The sequence below is a fragment of the Vulpes vulpes genome, chromosome 11 (assembly GCF_048418805.1).
Source record: "Vulpes vulpes isolate BD-2025 chromosome 11, VulVul3, whole genome shotgun sequence".
Taxonomy (NCBI): Eukaryota; Metazoa; Chordata; class Mammalia; order Carnivora; family Canidae; genus Vulpes; species Vulpes vulpes.
This window is the reverse complement of record NC_132790.1, coordinates 79,492,501-79,515,651: the sequence shown is the minus strand read 5'-3', so window position 1 is coordinate 79,515,651 and position 23,151 is coordinate 79,492,501. Positions and strand designations below refer to the sequence as shown.

Genomic DNA, 23,151 nt, shown 5'->3' with positions numbered 1-23,151 from the left:
GTAAACCTGATTTTTAGACTCAAAAAGACCTACAGTCTGACCTTCTGTGCTGTTAATAGTATTAAGGGTCAATGAGGATAAATCTGTCTTTGAAATATTGGAAATCAATTGGTCTTGAAATGCACAAGAGACTCTTGCTCTTTGTAGACCAGCAGAGATTGGGATGAATATAATGAGGAGTGAGAAGTTGGAGAGGATACTTTTGTTTTCTTCCAGAATATGGAGACAGGATGGTGTTCTCGTTGGGTAAAACTTTCAGTATTTCTTTAGTAGCCATGGTTTTACTATCAGAAAGGAAGGAAAAGAATACTTGTAGGTTGGAAATGCATTCCAAACTGAGAGTTATAGACTTACTATTTAATTTCCCTAATTTGAGACCATACCCATTAAAAAAAATCCTCCTTGCACCCACTCCTGGTCACATAATGGCAAAAGTATATAGTGCAGTACAGTGTGATGGTGTGTATTTAGATCACATCTCATTTTCCAATGAAGAGTGGAAATAATTTCCTCCTACCTTCTGGTGAATACTGATATATTCACTAACTTTTGGAACTAAACATCATAGCCAAGTGGGAAAAATTAACACTTCTCAGGGATTCAAAGGACAAGGACCCTGTGAACTAAAGACATTTATTCAGTTTCCTGGAGCACATGCTATATCCCCTGGGCACATTGGGTGTCCTCCATGAAGCTGAGCTAAGGCCACAATGCCATGGCCTTTGGCAGAAATCCTATAAATCCTGGCAACTTGTCTTCATTGGAAAAAGCCAAATTATTCCCACGTTTTTAGGATGCTGCTCCAATCACCTCAATTCCATTTCTACGTTTATTTTTAATGCATAGTTATTGACTTCCTTCATAGGAAGCTCCAAGTAATTCTGAGAACTAATTACCCTTGGATCAATTCCATGGAAACATGTTATATAAATCATGTGCTTTGATGGGTTGTTAGTAGTAATAATTGTTAGTAATAATTAGTGTGGTTATATCTAAAAGTTATCAGTGGACTCTGATGTAAAGTTATTATTATTTATAATAATATATCCATATATTAACATTCACAAAGACCTTCTGCTTACATTATTTCATTTGCTTCTTACAATAGTCTTATGAAAAGGTTATTACAGACATTAAAATTAACTCCAGCATGTATTGGGTATCATGAAAGAATATGATTTGTACCCTCAAAGACCTCAGAGTCTAGTGGAAAAACTTATTCTATCTTAGGGGCTCAGGAGGTCATATGACCTAGAGGAAGAGAACTAAAACAAGGTCAGGACTTAAATGAACTCTTCCTTTTCCTTGAATGTGTGGTGGGTAGATGTTTAATGGCGTCTCAGCCTATCTATAACCAATGTAGGGGGTGGACCCTCACATGTGGTTATTATTATTATTGCAAGATGTCTTTCAGCAATAACCATCAGGGAACTTTGAAAAATAAAGGTTTATTACTTACACAACCTGGAAATTAGGTAGAACACCTGGGGCCACACAGTGAGGTCTTGGGTAGAATGAAAGAGGGGGAGTGTGCACATAGGCCTGAGGTTCTGTTTTTATTGGGGTTAAAGGTGGGAGCCTAGGGTTTTGCAGGCTCACTCTTTATTGATGAATTTAAAATGTAAGAATGGGAATTTTAAGTGCAGGAAAGGAAAAACATGGGGCCCAAATGGTCAGTTTTTTAAATCAATCAAGATACCTAAAATAAAAGAGCATCAGTGCCAAAAGGTAGCCTGGCTCTTTATGAAGTCCTGTGGCTGGCTCTGTGTTTATTAGAAATAGTCCTCTTTGAAGTGGATGTCTCTTTCAAAGCTTCAACAATGGGAGCTTAAACCAGGCATCTGCTTAACAACAACAACAAAAATCCCCAATCATCAGGGCCTATACTACAGCAGACCATCTCAAGGGTGCATAGGCTACCTTTATGTGGGATAGGGATAAAAATAAATCACTCCTTCATCTCTCCTTATTTTCCACCTTCTCTCCCCACTCCCTATCCACCTAGATGTAGGGTGTAGTTGCCATATGACCTGACATCCTGCCAATAGCATGTGAGGGGAAATATGAGACCATAGGATGGGCTTGCCCACTTCCAAATAAATGAAATGTGAACTTCTCAGCAATTTGCTTTTGGCTAGAGGGCTCATGGAAGAGTTCTATGGAACAAGTCTCTTAAGTGCTTGGGACAGTAGTGAGCCATCACCCTTTTGTATGAGCCAGGAAGATGAAGCCCAAAATAGTAGTTTTACCTATAATCTGTAACAGAGGTAATCAAGTTTCCATTGCTCCAAAGTGCTAGAATGTTATAAAAATGAGTCATGCAATACGAACATTTGGGTGATGACAAAATAAAGTAGCCATCTATATAAGTTAATTGATACCAGCTAGGAAATAAGTCATTTTACATATATTCTTTCTAATTCTCACAACTACCCTGCAAGGGAGACTTTACTAACCAGGTAAGGAAACTGAAGTTGAGCAGAAATAATAAATCATCCAAGGTCACACAGCTAAGAAGTAGTAAAGCTGGAATCTGGTTGATTGCACGAACCAACCTGTATTTTCTTCACTTTACCAGAAGTTATAGACTTGAAGTTAGAGGCCTATGTCTAGTCTCACACATATTCTGTTTGGCTTTCAAGCAAGTTTGCACTATTGGTGTTCAAGCAAGTTTGTACTGTTTAACAAAATGTAAAGATCAGGACAGTTTTTCATAAAACTCCAGACTACTACTGAGTAACCAGAAAACCTGGTAACATGGAACCTTTAGTCTTTGTGCAATGGTGAACTGGATGTGGGTAGCAGGTGCCCATATCCAGAATATGAGTTTGTCTTCTTGTTTCCTGCTAGCCAGCCTGCCCCGCTCACTTGCCCTACTAGTGTGGCCCCGGAAGTATTTGAGTTTAGAATATACTCCCACACCTTCCCCAGGCTGGGTCTCTGAAACATAGCTAACCTCTCGTTTGTGGACCCAGACAGAAGCTGAGAAATGAGAATTAAGTCAATTAAAGCATTCCTTCTGGATATCACAAAAAACTTCCTTTTTCAAAAGATTTTCTGTTCACACTTCGCTGACTTGCAGTGTTTCAGTGGCTAACACCTAGCATGACAGATGATAAAAAACAACAGTTTTCTTCAGTTGTTCACAAAGTTTTCACTGTGGTTTCGCATCAAACTCCCATTTGGGAAAACTTTGATGCTGCTTTCTACCTCCCCCTTAACACATCCTTAATAAGAATAATTTCTTTCCTTTATAAAGGTGATATTAGGAATCTTACTCCAAGCACTGAATAGAAAACACAATGAAAAAAAAAAAAAAAAAAAAAAAAGAAAACACAATGAAACAGTAGAGCCAAAAAAAAAAAAAAAAATTTCCTCCCTGCTGCCTGAGGTCACATCCCTTTGACCAGAGACTGCAGTTGCCTGATGTGCACTCTGTAAGTGATGCACTTGACTAAAGGGAAAGAAGAAAACTGCATTGCATGAGATGCTAAGTGGCTTTCTTATCAATGACATCTCAAAATTGTCAATGTCATGGCGTCTAAGAGTGGAATTGCACAAAATGGGAAATTTGGGGCTGCAAATGAGGAAAAACAGTTTGAACTGAAATCTTAGATTGACTTCTTTTATGTGCCTTGGAGATGATTTATCAGCTGGAAGAATAATGTCTGGCCTCCTGCAGGGGGGAAAGCACCATGACATGGGCTTCATTGCTTCCTTAACTTGAAGAACTGGTGAGCCACACTCTGGACATTAAGACAGAGCATTGGTTGCCATGGCTTTTTATAAGACCTTGCGTCTCATGATGAGTATTTGAAAGATGAAATTGCAGACCAAGAAAAGAGTTTCAGGAGGCATTTATGATTTAGAGCACTCTGTCTCTAGCTTAAGCCATCTTCAGGATTTCCAAGAAGATGTTTTCAACATGGTTCCTAGATTCCTATTTTAATGTTTAACTCCACTCACTGCTGACAATCATCTCTTTAAGAAAATCCTATTTCCTTTGTAATTTCAGTCCACTTACTCTTTTTTTATTCTTTGTTATGGTGACTTATTAGTGATGATATTTTAAAATATGTTGAGAGTAGTTATATGCTGTATCAGGTAATCTACTCAGTACTTCATATGTGTCATCATATGTAATTACCAGAACAACCTTACAATTTGGGCTCCATATATATTTTATAAAGAGGCACCAAAGGGTTAAGTAATTTGCTCAGAGCATACCCAAGTAGTAAGAAGAGGAGCTGTAACAAATTGAACCCAGGCTGTCTGACACCAGTGCCCATGTTATCTCCATAACTCTGTGTCTCCCTCATCCTGGCCTCTGTGGAGATAGAGTAACCCCATATAATGTGACTAGTCATTTAAAATGAACACGTTTGGGTGACCTGGGTGGCCAACCAAGCCACCTGAGCCACCTGAGGTGGCTCAACCTGGTTGGTTGAGCGTCTGACTCTTGATTTTGGCTTAGGTCATTCATGACCTTTGGGTCTGGAGATCAAGCCTCATGTCAGGCTCTATGCTCAGCACAGAGTCGGCTTGAGATTCTCTCTCTCACTCTTCCTGTGTCTCTCCCCCCCACTCATGTGCACTCTAAATAAAAAAATAAGTAAATAAATAAAATATTTAAAAAATAAAATAAACATGTTTTCCTCTCCTCAGAGAATCCAAGAATTCATTTAAAATTGTTTGCATTTTTTTAAACAGAAATTAAATTTATTTTGGTAAATACTTAAAACAGCCTACGTATCCTCCAATTTATATGCTTTCAGCCTGACTTCCTAAAAGTTCCCAGTGATGCATGGCATAGGAGTCCTGAGCTCAGGCTATTGAGCCAGACTAGATTGAAGGGCCTAGTCCAGCCACCATTAGCTGTGCTAGTGAGCAAGTTACCCAAACCCTCTGTGCCTCAGTTTCCTTACCTATAAAATGGGTATCATAATGGTACCCACCTAGCATTTAAATGATTCAGTGCCTGTAGAATGCTTATAATAGTACCTGGTACTCCAGAGTTAGTGCTCAATAAGTGCTGTGATTATGGAACATTAGTCATTTTTCAAGAACTGTTATCTAAATAAAGATGTGCTTTTTTTGGTCCTCAAGTTTTCTGAGGACTAATGCAAATAATATTGCCCTGTGGCTGGAGGCAGAGTAGAGACATATCTGGAGGTCATTGGAGAAGTAAATTCTGGAGCACTAAATCTGTCACCATTTTAATGATTTTGCATCCCTAGTGTCTACCATAGTGCTTGACACATAGATGCTTGGAATTCAGTAGTTAGATTTCATTTTCATGGTCCATTTCTCCCTGTTCACCTCTAAAGATCCTTGGATTTTTTAGGAACATCCTGTTCTCATTCAGGAGAATAAGAACTCAGTTGATTAGAACTCACCTACACGATTAGGCTTACTCTTTTCACATGGAGGTAGGATTATTGTACCTGAGGCAAGAAGTTTCTTTAGAGGGATTTTCTTTTTTCTTTTTTCTTTTTTTAAAGATTTTATTTTTTCGTTCATGAGAGACACAGAGAGAGAGAGAAAGAGAGGCAGAGACACAGGCTCCATGCAGGGAGCCTGACGTGGGACTCGATCCCAGGTCTCCAGGATCATGCCCTGGGCTGAAGGTGGCGCTAAACCGCTGAGCCACCCGGGCTGCCCAAGGGATTTTCTTCATATGTTCCTATGTAAAGTGTACAGTTGGCATAGTAACTATGTTGATGGAGACATGGATGATGCTTGAAGGACATTTCCTGCTGCTGAGGGATGAAGACCATGTAGCAGCTTGTAACCACATTCTGTTAGACTCTGTTTCCTTCCTTATATCTTTTTGATCTTAAACTTCATTGTGTTCCTCTTCTTTTCTCTTCTCTCTTTTTCTTCCCCTGGGGAGAGTGTAGCAGTGGCGAGGGGAAAGGAGAGCTGTGGCTGTGCTTAGCGTTGGAGACGGGGTTTCCCTTTGTCTTGCCTCCTCCACCCCAGGCTCCATCTGGATTTATCTGCCTCCTGGGTCTCTCATTGAGACAATACGGGAAAGAGAGTAAATTATTTGCTGAAAACATAATTTCATTCCACCTAGTTTTCTCCTGCCTGCTTCAAAAGCAACCTGAATGTAGATGAGGTAGCATGTTTTTCTTGTTGGCTTTCAGGGATTAAATCATTTTTATTTTAAGCCATAGAAATTCCTGGAATGAGATCGAAGTTCCTCAGTCTCTTTATTTGAACCTTAGGACACAAATAATTCTCAACTTCCCCATTCTGAGTCACCACACTGTTTGCTTTGAAGACTTATAAATAGTGTTCTGGGGCGGGGGGAGGCTAGCCACTTTGGAGGTATTGCAAACATTTGTTTGAAATATAAATATAAATATAACTTTTTGCTTCTCAACTTTGATGAGGCAATTTGCATATAAAATGCAACCGAAAGCAGCCATTTTGGATGTGTAGTTGGATAAGTTTTGACGAATATATACATACTTGTATAATCACCATCTAAATCAAGATATAGAACATTTCCTAGAATATGTATTAATATTTAAAACATATAACAGGAAACAACATAGATAGTTAAATTTCGACACATCAGAAACCATTAACACACATTATGTTCCCCTTGATTGACATCATAGTAAGTGACAGAAATCTCAACTTATAAAATATATTTATACCAATAAAAATATCACCTTTAACTGTTAAGTATATTGGGGTTCTGTGTAAGATTTTTAAAAGAGGAAAATTTGGTTCCTTAGCTAAAAGTCAGAGAAAGAGTACCACAGAAAAGAAGAAAAATAGACCCAGAGCTGATTTAGCCCAGAATCAAACTAAATTATTTATGCTGACTCACCAGGCTTCCCATCAACCTGAAATCCCTGTGGCTGACAATTTAGGAAGCTGCTATTGCATCCAGGCTTGATCTGAAGTCAGTTTGGAAACATGACTGAGGTCTAGCACAGGTTAACTGTGTGACCTGAGAAAGTCACCTAACATCTCTGAGCCTCTCCTACTACCTTGTGTCTAAATAGTTGTTGTCAGGATTAAACGATTGGCTGGCAGGACAGTGAACTGGCTGACCCTATGAATTCTGGAATCAGACCACTTGGGTTATCCATATAACCTTATGCAAATGCGTCAGCTTCCCTGGGCCTGGTGTTTTCAATATCTGGAACACAGAGACAACAACAACAATAGCAAAATCCTATTCCGTGGGTTTATTATAAAGATGAAATGAGATGATGCATAAGAATTGCTTAACATAGTACTTGGGTCATTGTGAGTACTTAATAAATATTAAATGCCAGTGTTTAATAAATATTAAGTGCCGTTATGTTTAAAGGAGATAATGTGTGCAAAACTAATGTGGTTAGCACATCACGTAGTGCTCACTATATGGAAGATATTATCAGGTAATGCCTACTTCAAGGTATGTTTAATGCTGGTGACAGGATTTTCATCTGCCACCAGCCCAGCAAGAATTCTTGATCCCATTTGTCTGTATAAAATAAGAGAAGTTTCAGTGAGAAATTGGGCAAGTCTTTAAGTTTCTGCCAAGTCTCTGACTAACCACTTTGATCGATTGGTTTCGGCTCCCCTGGTCAGGAATTATCTGAGCCTCCTCATCCCCTGCATTCTCTGCATTTTGAAGAAGATGGATAGACTCAGAGCGACTTCATTCCGCTTGCCCATGCTCTCTTATCTGTGCACGGGAATCAGAGAGGCCATGCCGATAACCTTTCTTTTCCATCTTCACTTTTCCATCCTTGCTTTTGTGCCAGCACCAGCCCCCACTATTTGGCAGTCTCAGAGAAGAAGTTTCAAGAAATATGTTCCCTTCTGGAAACTCCAGATGTTCTTGGGGTCAGTTTATAGGCTAATTAAATATTTTATCTTGATTCAAGCTCAGAAATGTTCAACTCTCTATCTTGGCTAGTCTGCTTTCAAACACTTGATATTTCTAGTGCTTCCTCTCATCTGAGAATTTAGGCTTAGATATTTTCTTCTTGAATGTGGAGACTAGTTCTTGTTGAAAGATTACAGCTTTGGAACTGTGTATCGAAGCAAGAAATTCTGATACCTTTTTAACCTTCCTTTGGTGAATTCTAGCCTTTTCAAAATAGCTTCTGAGAAATGGATTTAAGGTGGGGGAATCTACTTAAATCTGCTCCTATTGAAGATATACTTCAGCCAGTTTGTTCTAATGACTACTGTTGCATAACAATTAGCCCAACATTTAATGTCTTAAAATAACCATTTTATTAGATTCCTGGATTCTGTGTGTTGAGACACCATACAGGGCACAGTGGCGATGGCTTATCCCTGTGCCACAATGTCCAATGTCTCAGTAGGGAAGCCTGGAAGACTAGTAGTAGTCATTTAAGTCTGGGATTTCAAATCATCTGAAGGTGTCTTTACTCTCATGAAAAGCTAGAACTTCTTTTTTTTTAAAAGATTTAATTTATTTGTTTGAGAGAGAGAGCACAAGCAGGAGGAGAGAGGCAGAGGGAGAAGCAGATTCCCCACTGAGCAGGGAGCCCAGCATGGGGCTCAATCCCAAGACCCCAGGATCATAACCCAAGCCAAAGGCAGCTGCTTAACTGAGCCACCCAGGCACCCCTGGAACTTCTGATTAGAGCATCTGCATGTGGCCTTCCATGCACAGGCAGTTTCAGGCCAAGCACAGAGACCCATCCTTTTCATGAGAAGAGTGTTGAATGCTTGCCACACAGTTAAAAAATCTGTATCTGGAAATATTGATTATCTGAAAAGCCCCATCTTATTATTTACACGAATCTTTGATTATCCTAAAGGGTGTAGATAGGGAGAATGTGGGCATGTTTATAATCTTAATTCCCATTTATGCTATTATCTTAAAAGTTTGAAAGATGCAAATACAGAATATTTAAAAGGAATGACTTTTTACTCTGAGTGTGAAACTTAGGAAATGGATAGCCTCAGGAAGTACAACAGAAAGAAAGTATAAGTTGAAATCTCTCTCTTGATTTTAAACACCAGTTTAAGGAATAATGTGTATGTATGCTACCGACACTAGATATGACAAAGAAGAAGGAACAAATAAGAGTCATTGGTATTTAATAGTCCTCCCACATTTTCTTTCATTGATTCCTTGTAACAGTCTATAAAATTCAGTCAGTGCTATAATTTTTATTGACAATTTACAGATGAGAGAACTGAAAGGGATTTGTACCAATATTTCCAAGATTATTTGATCAGTACATGTGGAATCTGCTCTCTAAATTCCTCTTTCTTCAAATTTTGGATCCTTTGGTTCTACCCTGAGTCCTCTCCCACTGGTGCCTACTATTCCAAGTCCTGCCCCCTTCATAGAAGCCAGTGCACTCATCCATGGCTATGGGAACCACCAAAGCTGCAACACGATTATCTCTATCTTCTTGCTACTTGATTCTTCTCTTGCCCACTCCCTACCTACTACCCTGAAACTTGCCCAACCATATTTTCCAATACAAATAAATATTTTCACCATAATTTACTGGCAAGAAGGAAGTTTATTTTTTGGGTATATAATCTATTATATAGGGAATGTTGGAGGGACTAGTTTAAAAACCATGGTTAGGGAGGGCTTATCTGAGGAAGCAGTATTTGCACAGAAACTTGAATAGGGAAAGGAGTGAGACATATGGATGTAGGGAAAGAGTGTTCTAACAGAAGGATGAGCAGAGGCCACGGCACAGACATTTCTTGGCCTATTTAAGGAATAGCAGGGAGACAAGAAGGCTAGAGAGCAGTGGGATATGAAGACAAGAGAGAGGAAATGATGTGGGAGAGGCAGCTAGGGACCAGAATGTGTAGGGCCTGATAAGCTATGGTAGAGATCCTGGATTTTTATTCTAAATATGAAGGAGAGGGGAGAATTGGAAGGCTTGAAGCAGGGAAGTGATTTGCATTTTAAGAGATAACACTGTTTGCTGTGCCAGACAGTGTACAGAGACAAGAACAGATGCTGGAGACGACTCAGGAGCTACTGTATTTGTCCAAGTGAGAGATGTAATAGTTTGGATCAGGTGGTAACCATGGAGAAGATGAGAAGTAATTGGAAATGAGAGGTATTTAAAAAGTATACTCTATAAATTTGCTGATGCATTGGATCTAGGGAATGAGAAAAAGAGAAATCAGGAATTATTCCAAAGGTCTGAGCAACTGAGTCGGTTACGATGGGCGATACTAAGGGAGGAGTAGGTTGTTCAAATAATTCTGCAATGAACGTACTTCTAATGGGAAGAGACAGTGTAGTATACAGTGTAATCCTAGTTACAGACTGTTTATATTTTAATCCCAGTTCCATTATTTACCAGTTATAACATCTTTTACAAGTCAATTTCTTCCATTTTCCCATCTGTATAATGGGGAAATACGAGTACCTACATCGTAGGGTTGTTTGTAGATTTAACATACAACAGTGCCTAGCACTTAGAATTACCTAACTGCTAGCCATCACTGTTATTATTAATTTAATTCCGTGAGCATTGATGATTGTTTTCTTAGGGGAAGTGTTGGGTTAAAGGATATACATGTATTTTAAGCTTATCTGATTGCTTATCCGGAATAATCATACCAATGTGCCCCTGCTAGCAAACTGTGAGATACAAAAGAGGTAATTCTTTTAAAAATATTTGAAATATTTAGAGTTTAATATAAAGGCTCCTTGAACCTTTGTCATCCTCTCTTGCCCCAGTCACAAAATGAGGCTTTCCTTGGTTTTTCATCATTTGAGCTCACCTAAGTGATTTCTAATCACTTTTCTGTCCTCTTTCCAAAATTATCTTTACATGAGTATGCATTATAGTTCTTACTATAATACAACATGACTGATCTAAGAAATACTAACATAATTAAAACAACTAATTATTAATGTGTTTTTATTAATGCACAGTGTCTATGTGTGAGTTTGCAAGAGAGTGAGAACATGCATGAGAGAGATGTGAGTTGCATATGTGTGTGTATTAGAACTGAAGAAAGAATCCAAACATCTCCAGGTTGTCACGTTTAATTCTGAATGATCACTGCATGTGCTTTATTTAAAGAGAGGAAGAGAAATTGATTTAATAGCCTGTCACATTATACAACACAAGAAGAACTTGGGAAGAGAAAATGCTCTGGTATTCTAAGTGGGAAGAAAAATATTGTGACAGTTCCATGGAGAAATCTCTGTGCAGAGAGAATTGGTAGAAATTAAGATGATGAGCTGAGGCTCTTAGGAAAATGCATGGCTTCCATGGAATGAATTTGACCACTACATCCCAGCCCTGTTTTATAGAAGGCTGTTTTTCTTTCTTATACAAGGAGAGCAAGAAAAGAGAAATTCCAATTGTTCATTTTTTTTTCATTCCTTAAAAATAGTTGATTCCATCATCATTTCTTCTGTGGGCTTCTAAAAGATTCTATTTAAATGAGGTGGATGGAATAACAACAAATTATGATAATAGTATGATAGAATTATAAAATGATTAATCAAGAATGTTTACTATCTTAGTGTTAAACTCAGGCATCCTGGAGAAGTCAGTTTGTACTTCAGTGAACAAATAATGTTAGGGAAAAATAACCTCCAGCCACTAGTAAGACACCTAGGGCTGAACAAGTTGGGTTTATTATTGCTTATTGCCACAAGAGAGAATACTCTCCTTGGGGAACTGTGAAGCATCTCAGTAAGAGAGTTTAAGAAAGACTTATAGAATTTGGGTTATTGCTAGGTGTTTTCAGGAAAATTAAAGGAAGGACAGCTTTACTCCGGTTTGTTTGGTTTCAGGGATCCAGAGCACTTTTTTTTTTTTTTTAAAGATTTTATTTATTTATTCATGAGAGACACAGAGAAAGAGAGAGGCAGAGACACAGGTAGAGGGAGAAGCAGGCTCCCTGCAGGGAGCCCGATGTGGGACTCAATCCTGGGACTCCAGGATCACACCCTGGGCCAAAGGTGGCACTAAACTGCTGAGCCATCCAGACATCCCAAGAGCAATTTTATAATTGAATACATTAACAGATTTTATCTAGAGGGAAGAATAGACCAAGGCTAAAGCTATAATTGGTAAAGAAGCAGCAGTCACTCATTTTAACTGGGATGGAGATATTTGATTATTTTTGTGGTGTGGATGGTGTTTATGTTTTTGTCAGGTTCAAGTGTGACTGTGGGGCAGTTTAGTTTTTGTCTTGCTCCATCATGTGTATAAAGTGGACTTGTGTTATAATGGTGTTCTGTGAAATATTTTTTGTTTGACTGAACACTAAAACCAAGCTATATGTGCCAGGCCAGCTCCTAGCAACACAAGGCCTTGCTGATAGCACCAAGTCAGACCAGTAAGTCAGCTCTCAGATGCCAGGGGATACTCTCCTCTTGCTCAGAGTGAAACCTTGAAGTTAAGCTGTTCTACTTCAAAAACATTTTAACAAGGGACCACCTTGTTGGGAAAGCAAAGTATCGATTATAACAAGTCTATAAAGGTTGTTAAAAAGGTTATGAAAATAATCTTTTTATTTCTATGTTTTCCTTATTATCCAAATAATAATATTTATTATGTTCAATGCACATGGGTTCTTGAAGTTATTGTTTTCCCTTCAATTTGACCCTGAATTTCCCTTCTACTCTTTCATCTCTTGATCAGTTGCAGAGAAAATTCCCAAGAGCTTTTTTAAAGACATTCAAGTTCCGCTCATCTCTCCTTTTACAACCTCTTTTAAGAAGTACTCTGAATCTATCAGATAGGGCATGAGTTTTTATAAGCGAGCTGGACAGGAGAATTTTTTTAAGATGAAGTATAAGGCTTAAGCTCCTAAGTTGTGTTTGGGGGAAAATTATTTTCCAAAAATTCCATTTTGTAAGTATTACCTGGTCACTGGCATTTATTCAATAAATGGCTATTGAATACCTACTGCGTGCCATGCACCCTCCTTGCCACTGGACATGAGAATGGACAATTATGATCTCTGTCTTCAAAACCTCATATTCCTTAAAGGACAGGACACTGTATGAACCAGAATATTTTTTTAAAAAAGATTTTATTTATTTATTCATGAGAAACAGAGAGAGAGAGAGAGGCAGAGATACAGGCAGAGGGAGAAACAGGCTCCACGCAGGGAGCCCGACATGGGACTCAATCCCGGGTCTCCAGGATCATGCCCTGGGCCGAAGGCAGGTTCTAAACCACTGAGCCACCCAGGGATCCACCAGAATATTCTTTAAAATCTTGGAGGGGTCAGAGGAAAGTATATTTAACTCTAGACTGGGAAGATGCTACTTAAACTAGATTTTGGGTGCCGACTCCGGCAGGTAGATAAGATAAGGAATAACATTGTTTAAAAATGAAAATAATGCTATAAACACAGGACGGATTTTAACAGGAGGCAAATACCCCTCCTCATCTCCAAACTCAATAATTCTGATGATAAATGGTTCTTTATAGACTTTATGAAAGGACTGTCATCCTTTTGGCTAAAGCTCTTCCTAAGCCATACCCCCAAAAGAGAATATCTCTTCTATTTTTAAAGACCTTTGAGAACAGGAGTCCACAGTCATCCTAGGAGGTGGATGGGTCTTGAGTCACAGAGCCTATTAGCACAGATGGTGTTCAGCGGTTCTCAGTGGGGAGAGGAAGGGATGCTCCAGGAAGGATCAGGGGCCAGTTTTGAGGGTTTAATCCTTGGAATAGAGAATAACTCTGATGCAGCCTTGAACTTGAATTAGATTACTTCTGTGCCAGCCTTTTCCCAAGAACATACCACAGGATACTGGATATGGTAATGTCAGATGAAACAGCTGACTTCTTTTACATCATGAGATATTGGGGAACATGGAGGAAACTTAAGAAAAAATTTATTGATGGAAATAGATCTATGTTAGTCACAAGATGTCTGCGTTAGTTACACACACCCTTACTCATACCCACACTTCTATAGTGTTCCACACTCACTCCATTCACTTCGTGTAATCACATTTTTGTTTCTTAGATAATCTCACATATTGTGTGGTTTGCCTTCACTGACAAACTCTAGGAAATATTCTGAGTTTATGTTTTTACCAACAGCACACACCCTTATTCACTATGAAGTGAATCTAAAATTCACTTCATAGTTAATTCTGGTTACTGGACTTACCAAATGAAACTCATTCAAGGAGTTAAATAGTAGGAGATAGTCTCAGTCATACTTCTGATAGAATCTTCCAGAGTAAGCAAAATGGATTTCCTAGGTATTCTTTATTCAGCAATTTAGGGTGGGGCAATATAAGTTCTATAAGAGCAAGACTTTTTAAAAAAATATTATTTAAGTATAAATAAAATATAAAATATTATTTAAGTATAGCTTATTATTAAGTATAGCTTATATACAAGGTTATATTGCTTTCAGGTGCACAACATATTGACTTGACAATTCTATACAGTACTCAGTGCTCACCACTGTAAGTGTAGTTACCGTCTGTTACCATACAATGGTGTTACAGTATTGTTGACTATATTCTCTATGCTGTACTTTTCATCCCTGTGACTTATTTGTTTTATAACTGGAATTTTGTAGTTCTTAATCTAACCCTTTACCTATTTTATTTATCTTCCCACCCCCTTCTCTTTGGCAAAAATGATTTTGTTCTCCATATTTATGAGTCTGTTTTTGTTTTGTTTTTTAGATTCCATATATAACTAAAATTATATTTGTCTTTTTCTGTTTGACTCATTTCACTTAGCGCAATCCTCTAGGTCCATCCATGTTGTTGTAAATGGTATGATCTCATGCCTCTTAATGGCTGTATAGTTTTATATGCATGTGGGTCTGTGTGTGTATCATTGGACACTATTGAACACTTAAGTTGCTTCTGTATTTTGGCTAGTGTAAATAATGTTGCAATAAACATAGTGGTGCACATATCTTTTTGAATTAGTGTTTTTGTATTCTTGGGGGCAAATACCTAGTAATGGAATGATTGGATCATATGGCATTTCTATTTTTAATTTTTTGAGGAATCTCCATACTATTTTCCATAATGGTTCCACCAATTTACATTCCTGCCAAGGGTGCATGTAGGGTTCCCTTTTCTCCACCTCCTTACCAATACTTGTTATTTCTTGCCTTTTTGATTAGCCATACTGATAAGTGTAAAGTGATATTTCACTGTGGTTTTGATTTGCATTTCCCCAATGATTAGTGATGTTAATTAAGCATCTTTTCATGTATCTATTAGAAATCTATATGTTTTCTTTGGAAAAATGTCTATTCAAGTCCTCTATTCATTTTTAATCATATATGTATTTTTTGGTGTTGAGCTGTGTAAGTTCCTTATATATTTTGGATATTAAACCTTTGTTAGAGAAATCATTTGAAAATATCTTGTCTCATTCAGTGAGTTGCCTTTTTGCTTTGTTGTTGGTTTTTCCACTGCTGTACAAAAGTGTTTTTTATTTTTGTAGGCCCAATAGTTTAGTTTTGCTTTTGTTTCTTTTGCCTGAGGAGACAAATATCTATAAATATGTTGCTAAGGCATAAAGGCAAGATTTTTATATATCTTACTCATCATTGAATCTCTAGCTCCTAGAACAGTGTCTAGTACCTGGTAGATGCTAAACAAATACCTGAAGGTATAGATCAATGAGGTTTTCTCTTGCTTATAGAGATTGTTGTCATATTATTAGTGCTGAATTTGATCATTTAGAAGTTCTTCTGTAGAAATTAGTTCATCCTATATAGTTGTAGCACATTTGTTCTTAATGGAATATCTTATTTATTGATGGCAAATGGGGTCAAAGATATGTCTTTTTGTTATTTGAAACATCTAACTGGAGTGAAATTTTGTTCAAATCTGTCTTTGGAGGAATGTCCAATGATAATCATTTTAGGTAAACTTTTTATTTTACAAATCATAAGTGCACAGCCCAAGAAATTTTCAGAAAATGAATCCAACTATAAAACCAGCACCCAGACTGAGAAACAGAACATCAGTTTTACCCTGGTGTACAGTCTGTGCCTCCTTCAGTTTACTACCTCTCAACATGTGCAAGGAGTAACCACTATGTGTACATAGACGAAGGCTTAGGTAAAACCCACAAGATAGAATCCTCTATTTGTGCAGTATTGCTATGAATCTATACACATTTTAAATGTATTCAAATATTTTGTATTCAAATATTTCACAATAAAGTCTTTCTAATCTTGTTATTCATTTTTTTGTGTTTCATTATGTCCTTTATAATGAATATCTCTTATTTGTTGTCTTTTTATCTTTATGGCGAAATTGACTTATGGTCAATTAGTTATGCCACAAAAATGCTTGCAGCAAAGATGCCTATGGCGAAAATACCAGACATGGTAGGTTTGGTGTCAAGGAAACAAAAAGTGTCTGCTGTAGACTGTTCAAGAAAAGAAGCCACAGACAGCATGATACCATTGACTCCTCTTTAGCCTTGAAACAAGTAGCACTAGAATGGCTTTTTGAAATACAGAAAATGTCCTTTGTTGATTCTAGCTCACCTTATACCTGGTGCTTGGAGCATGATTTAGGGAGCATTTGCCATATTGTCCCTAGCTGTTGCTTCTGATTAGTGATACTGCACACATGCTTCATTAGGCTCTGCCTCCTTTTGTCAGTTACCACACAGATTAACCTTTACTGAAATTGATGATAACACACACACACATATACACACACATTCCATGAAAAGGGGAAAAACAATGTCTCATAGCAATAAACAGCTCTCACAATTCAAGGAAGGGCAGGCCTTCCATTTGGTTGTGGTTGGAATTATGTATAGATAGATAAATATTATTTGCTTCGCTTTTTATTGTTTGCCTCTGGTAAAGTAACTCATTTCTTTTTTTTAAGTGCACTAATGAGTAAGTAAAATGAAAATACCAACTGACCAAAACCAAACAACCTGTTGAAGTTTTCAAAAGCCCAGGAACATTTCTAATGGGAAAAAGCAAAATGGTTTCTTTTTTTTTAATGGCTTTATTTATTTATTCATGAGAGACACAGAGAGAGAGAGAGAAAGGAAGAGACATAGGCAGAGGGAAAAGCAGGCTCCCTGAAAGGAGCCTGATGGAGGACTCAATCCCAGGGCCTCAGGATCACCACTTGAGCCAAAGGCAGATGCTCAACCACTGAGCCATCCAGACGTCCCCAAAATGGTTTCTTTTTAAATATTTTTCTAGCTTTACTAAAGGATGATTGACAAATAAAAATTGTATACATTTATAATGTTCAACATGAATTTTTAAGGTATATGGTGTGATGACTTAATACATATACACTTTGTGATATGATTACCACAACCAATTAACACATATGTCACCTCACATAGTTATTTTTTTTTTCTTGGTAAGAACACCTAAGATGTACTCTCTTAGGAAATTTCAAGTATACAATACAGTATTATTAAGTATAATCATGATGTTGCACATTAGATTCCCAGAAATTGCACCTCTCGTGACTGAAACTTTCTACCCTCCACTGTTCTATTCTCTGGTTCTATGAGCTCAACTCTTTTAGTTTCCACATATAAGTGAGATCATACAGTATTTATTTTTCTGTGTCTGGCTTATTTTACTTAGCTAGTGTCCTCTTGGTTCATACATGTTGTCACAAATGGCATGATTTCCTCTTCTTATGGCTGTTTCTTGTACTAGTCTTAGCCTATTGATAACCAATGTCGTGGCTGGACTAGCGCTTGTGTTCTTACTGTGACTGAAAGATGTCCTTTAGTACAACCATCAGGAAACTTTGAAAAATAATAAACCTTTTTTTATTACTCACAGATTCTGGGAAGCAAATGACATACCTGAGGCCACACAGGGAGATTATAGGTAGAGGGAGAGAGCGGGGAGGGCCACAGGGGCCTGGGGCTCTGCTTTTATTGGGGGTCAAGGGTGGGGGCCAAGGATTCCATGGGCTTATTACTCTAAATTGGTGAATATAAAACATAAGAGTGGGAATTTAAAGTGAGGTAAAGAAAGAAAGCAAGTGGCCGAGAAAGTTACTGAACTCAACCAAGTTCTCTAAAAGCAAGGCTCTTCAGTCTTAGGAGTGTCCTGATTCTTTATCCAGCCACGTGACTGGCGATATACATTCAAATAGCCATCTTTGAAGTGGATGTCACTGGAATCACACCCAAAGTCAGGCATTTGTCTAACAAATTGTATATGTATGTATGTGTAAGTATATTCTCATATATATGTGTATGGATATACATATAATCACATTTTATTTATCCATTCATCCATTGACATACACTTAGGTTGTTTTCATATCTTGGCTATTGTGAATAATGCTGCAATGAACACAGGAGAGCAGAAATTTCTTCAAGATAATGATGCTATTTCTGGATATATACCTAAAAGTGGGGTTGCAGGATTTTATATAATAGTTCTATTTTTAATTTTTTGAGGAATTTCCAAACTGCTTTCTATAGTGACTGTGCTTACGCTCCCACCAATAGTGTGTACACGATTCCCTTTTTCCTACACCCTGCCAATGCTCATTATCTCATCTTTTTAATGATAGCCATCCTAACAGGTGTGAAGTGATATCTCATCGTAGTTTTGATTTGTATTACCCTGATGATAGTGACATTGAGTATTTTTTCACATACCTGTTGGCCATTTGCATGTCTTCTTTTGAAAAATGGCTATTCATATTCTTTACTCATTTTTTTTAAAAGATTTTATTTATTTATTCATAGAGACAGAGAGAGAGAAGCAGAGACACAGGCAGAGGGAGAAGCAGGCATCATACAGAGAGCCTGATGTGGGACTTGATCCAGGGTCTCCAGGATCACGCTCTGGGCTGCAGGCGGCACTAAACCGCTGCGCCATCAGGCCTGCCCTCTTTACTCATTTTTAAATTGGATTTTTTGGTTTTTTACTATTGAGTTGTATTATTTTTTAAGATTGATTGATTGATTGATTGATTTATGATAGACAGAGAAAGAGAGAGAGAGAGAGAGAGGCAGAGACACAGAAGGAAAGAGAAGCAGGCTCCATGCCGGGAGCCTGACCTGGGACTCGATCCCAAGACTCCAGGATCGCGCCCTGGGCCAAAGGCAAGCACTAAACTGCTGAGCCACCCAGGGATCCCCTCCCTGTATTAGTTTTTTATGTTTTTTAGATATTAATCCACTATCTGATATAAGTTCTTTCTCTCATTCCATAGGTTGCCTTTTCATGTAATTGATTGTTTCCTTTGCCATGTAGAAGCTTTTTAGCTTAAAGTAGACCCATTTGTTTCTTTTTGCTTTTATTGCCTATGCTTTTGGTGTCATATCCAAAAAATGATTGCCAAGACTAATGTCAAGGAAGTTTTCCACTATGTTTTCTTTTCAGATTTTTATGGTTTCATCCAAAGGCAGATGCTTAACCAACTGAGCCACCCAGGCAGTGTCTTAGGAAACTATTTTGTTTGAGTCCTCTCTCTTTTTTTTCTCTCTTGGATAGTCTAGTTAAAGATTTGTAAATTTGGTTTATCTTTTTAAAAACCAATTCTTCGTTTTGTTGATCTTTTCAATTGCCATTCTATAATCAGGTCTTATATTTAAGTGTTTAATACATTTCTTTTTTTTTTTTTGTTCAATCCATTTCAAATTAATTTGTGAATATTGTAAGATTAGAAACTAATTTCTTTTTTCTTTTTCTTTTTTTAGCATGTGAATCTGTAGTTTCCCAACATCATTTATTGAAGACTATACTTTCCCTTTGTGTATTCTTGGAACCTTAGCAAAGATTAGTTGTCTGCATGTGGTTGTGTTTATTTCTAGGTTCTCTATTCTGTTGCATTTATCTCTGCATCTGTTTTTAATGCCAGTGCCATACTGTTTTGATTCCAGGGTCCTGGAATCAAGTCCTGCATTGGGCTCCCTGCTCAGTGAGGAGTCTGCTTCTCCCTCTACTTTCTGCACTGCCCCCCCATGCTCTCTCTCTCTCTCACTCTCTCAAAAATAAATAAATAAAAATCTTTAAAAGAAAAAACAAAATGGTTTCTTATGTAGCTTATATGTTTTCAGGACCCACAAAGACACTTTTATTTAGCCTGTATTTGTGTATGTGAGATCCAGTATGTATTTAGTAATTTTCACAAAGCCATATGTTATGAAGTCAATCTTCCTCCTTTTGGAGATTAACAGTTTAAAGATGGAATCCCAAATCTTCTTCAGACTTGTTGAATAAGCCTGAGCAAGTTACTCAGCATCTCAGTTGTTAGTTACCTTGTTTGTATAGTAGCGCCCATCTCATAGGTTTGCTATAACAATTAAATGATATGATGTTGGTATATCTCCTTATTTAAGGCCAGCAAAGGTCTTAAATGTCATTCTAAAGGTATATTCTGTAGAAAGTTTGAGTCTGAGAGTGGAGAGAAGTATGTGAGAAATATCCATTAATAACATACATGTAATTTTTTTTGCCTTATTTGACTTTTATTTTTATTTTTTTGGACTTTTATTTTTTTATTTTTATTTTTTCTTATTTGACTTTTAGCAGAAATGTTTCCAACTTCTCCCCTTGTATGGAACTCCAGATATGAGTTTTTAAATTTGCTTTTTACCATATAGTTGAAATTAATAGTTTTTAATGACTGAAAAAAAATAGTTTTTAATGAAACAATTTTGTAAATGAAATGAGCATATTCAATATAACAAGAAAAATGAAGCAACATCATTTTTAGATTCAATCTAATATGTGTATAATGCCTTCATATACATAAACTCACTTAATATTCACAATGACTCTGTCAAATTAATGGTATTACCTTTATTTGTAACTGAGGAAACCAAAGTCACAAAACCAATAAAAGGGGTCTTCTTACCTTCAACTCTGTAGCAACCCGGGAGCACTTCCGGAATTTAAGAAAGGAAAACAAGTGGTAATTTTTAAAAATAATCTATTTTATAAATGCACCAAAGCATCTTTAGGGCTGGGATTTTATATATCTTTTATCCTCAGTGTTTGGTCCAGTGCTGTAGATACTCAAGAAACACTTATTAAATGAGCAACTGGATGAATGAATAGCTTTAAAACTAATGTGATTTTTAATTGAGATTAAGTGATCAAATGGTACATTCTATACTGACAGTCACCTTACTGTGGATGTCAAAGGCCAGGTAGACAGAAATGATTGGCAGAGACATCTAGTAATCCTTTACTCTTCCCACAGCCTATGGGCCAACTATGTCCTCAAGAGTGCCTGAGATTAGGAAAAAGAGGCAGATAGTACAAAAGGAAGCCATGGAGTCAGAGAAATTAAAAAGGTTACTTCCACTTTCCAACTGCTCCCAATGCCCAATGTCTACCTTGTCCATAATTCTCACTGTGCTGAACTGAGATGATACATTTCTGGTTAGCCACCCTTTTAGAGTGTAGGCTCCTCACGGATAGAGACTTGGCATTTCCCATTGCTGAATTCTCAGCACTTAGCATGATAGTGTTTCCCACCCCACCCTTCCCCAAACTTAACTGAGCTATGATTAACAAATAAAAGTTGATATACTTTTTATATACAGGTTGTACAACATGATGTGTTGAAAGTCAGTATTTCATAGATATTTGTGAACGGGAATAGGGCACACTGATATACTAAAAGAAATGTTTCTCATGCAAAAGAATTATATCTTCTGTAAGTGAAGTTCTAGACATCTCAGGTACCTCAGAGTTTTCTCAGGGTCTACTTACAGAGCCAAGGAGGTAGAGCTTGATCTAAAAGATTTGGGTATTATGAAGGGAAGAGGAAACATTAGCAGGTTCCTGGAATTAGCTTGTACCTCTGGCTGAATCTCAGAAGCTAGCTTTGCCAGAGTAATAATTTTCATCCTCCTCTGTGTCAGTCAGGGTCTAGTCAAAAAAAAGGAAACAACAAGTTATTTTAAGAAATAGAATTTAATGTAAGGAATTGTTTACTAGGAATTAAAGATGTGGAAAGGCAAATAGGAGACATGAAAGTATCAAAATGACAGTAACTGCAGAGTAGCTTTTGCCCTTGGGGCTGGAAGAACAAGGGGGAAAAGTTGACAAAAATGTCTCCAGACCTTTGAGGAGACTGTGCTATGTGTCTGAAGAGGACAACAAGGCTGGTTCTGTGAGTGTTGGAAAAACTGCAAAGTGGATTCAGCAGCTTCCAAGGGAATGAAGTGACATTGCCAGGGTGAGAAATCTTGCTTGGGGAAGGTTGCTGATGCTCATGGGGACAAGAAGCAAAACTGGAACATGGAGGAGCAGGTCTTTTCCTCTTCCTTCTCCAGCCTAATAGTCACCTCTGGTGACCTCTCTTGGTACAGCCTAGCAGGAATCCGGCTGCCAAAGGAAAAAGTAGTTCTCAGAGTTCCCAACCCTAGCCTCACAAAGTAACATAGAACCATGGGTTGGAAACTGAGAGATAAGAGTTTAATAATTGGCATACCCACCTGCCTTCCCAAAGCTGTCAGTCAAATGAGCATGAGCTGTCTACAATTATCCCACAAGAGACCTAAGCTCCTATATTTGCTATTGCTAATACTTAAATAGATTTCATCCTCATCCTACCAGCAGTCCTAGGTAGGTGAGAGTAGATTTTCCGTTCTTATCTGATTTCTCACCCTGTGATCTTTAATATTGAGAAGTGGTTAAGCTCCAGGCTGTTCCAGGCTGTGGAAGTTTGAATTTTGCCTAGTTTGGATCTTGACTTTTCTAGTACCGTCTAGGCAAGAATCTCTCTGCCTCTTTGTGCCTCAGTTCTTTCAGTTTTTTCAGTAAAAAAACCTCCCAGTTTTTTCAGTAAAAGAACCTATCCTATGTGGATATTAAATAAATTTATACCCATAAAACCCTTACAGCCTCTGCTTGTGTTAGTAGTGACTCAGTAGATATCAGTTTTTATTATTTATGTGACTTGGGTCATACAGGGTGGAAGATGTCAAAGATGGATAGAGCAAAATGAGATGGGTCCTCTGAAAATTCATCTGGCCAGCAAATATTTGTTGCCCTGTGCTAGGTCTTGGAGATATACAAAAGAAAAGATATGGTTTCAGCCATCTGAGATTTCCTGATCTTGTGGTAAAGTAAATGAATTACACTATGAATTACTTCATGTGATAAAAGCTATGATTTCATGAAAGTGGGTACTGTAGGCCCATGTAAGATGGTATCTCTATTCATTTCCTACTGCTGTTCAAAACT

The 23,151-nt window shown here is 37.6% G+C and overlaps 1 protein-coding gene across 6 annotated transcripts in view; it reads left to right on the top strand.

The window, feature by feature from the left end:
* The window catches only part of CPNE4 (copine 4), a 485,131-nt gene that overhangs the window by 167,106 nt on the left and 294,874 nt on the right, over nucleotides 1-23,151 (top strand). The gene's annotated exons all lie outside the window — the stretch shown is intronic.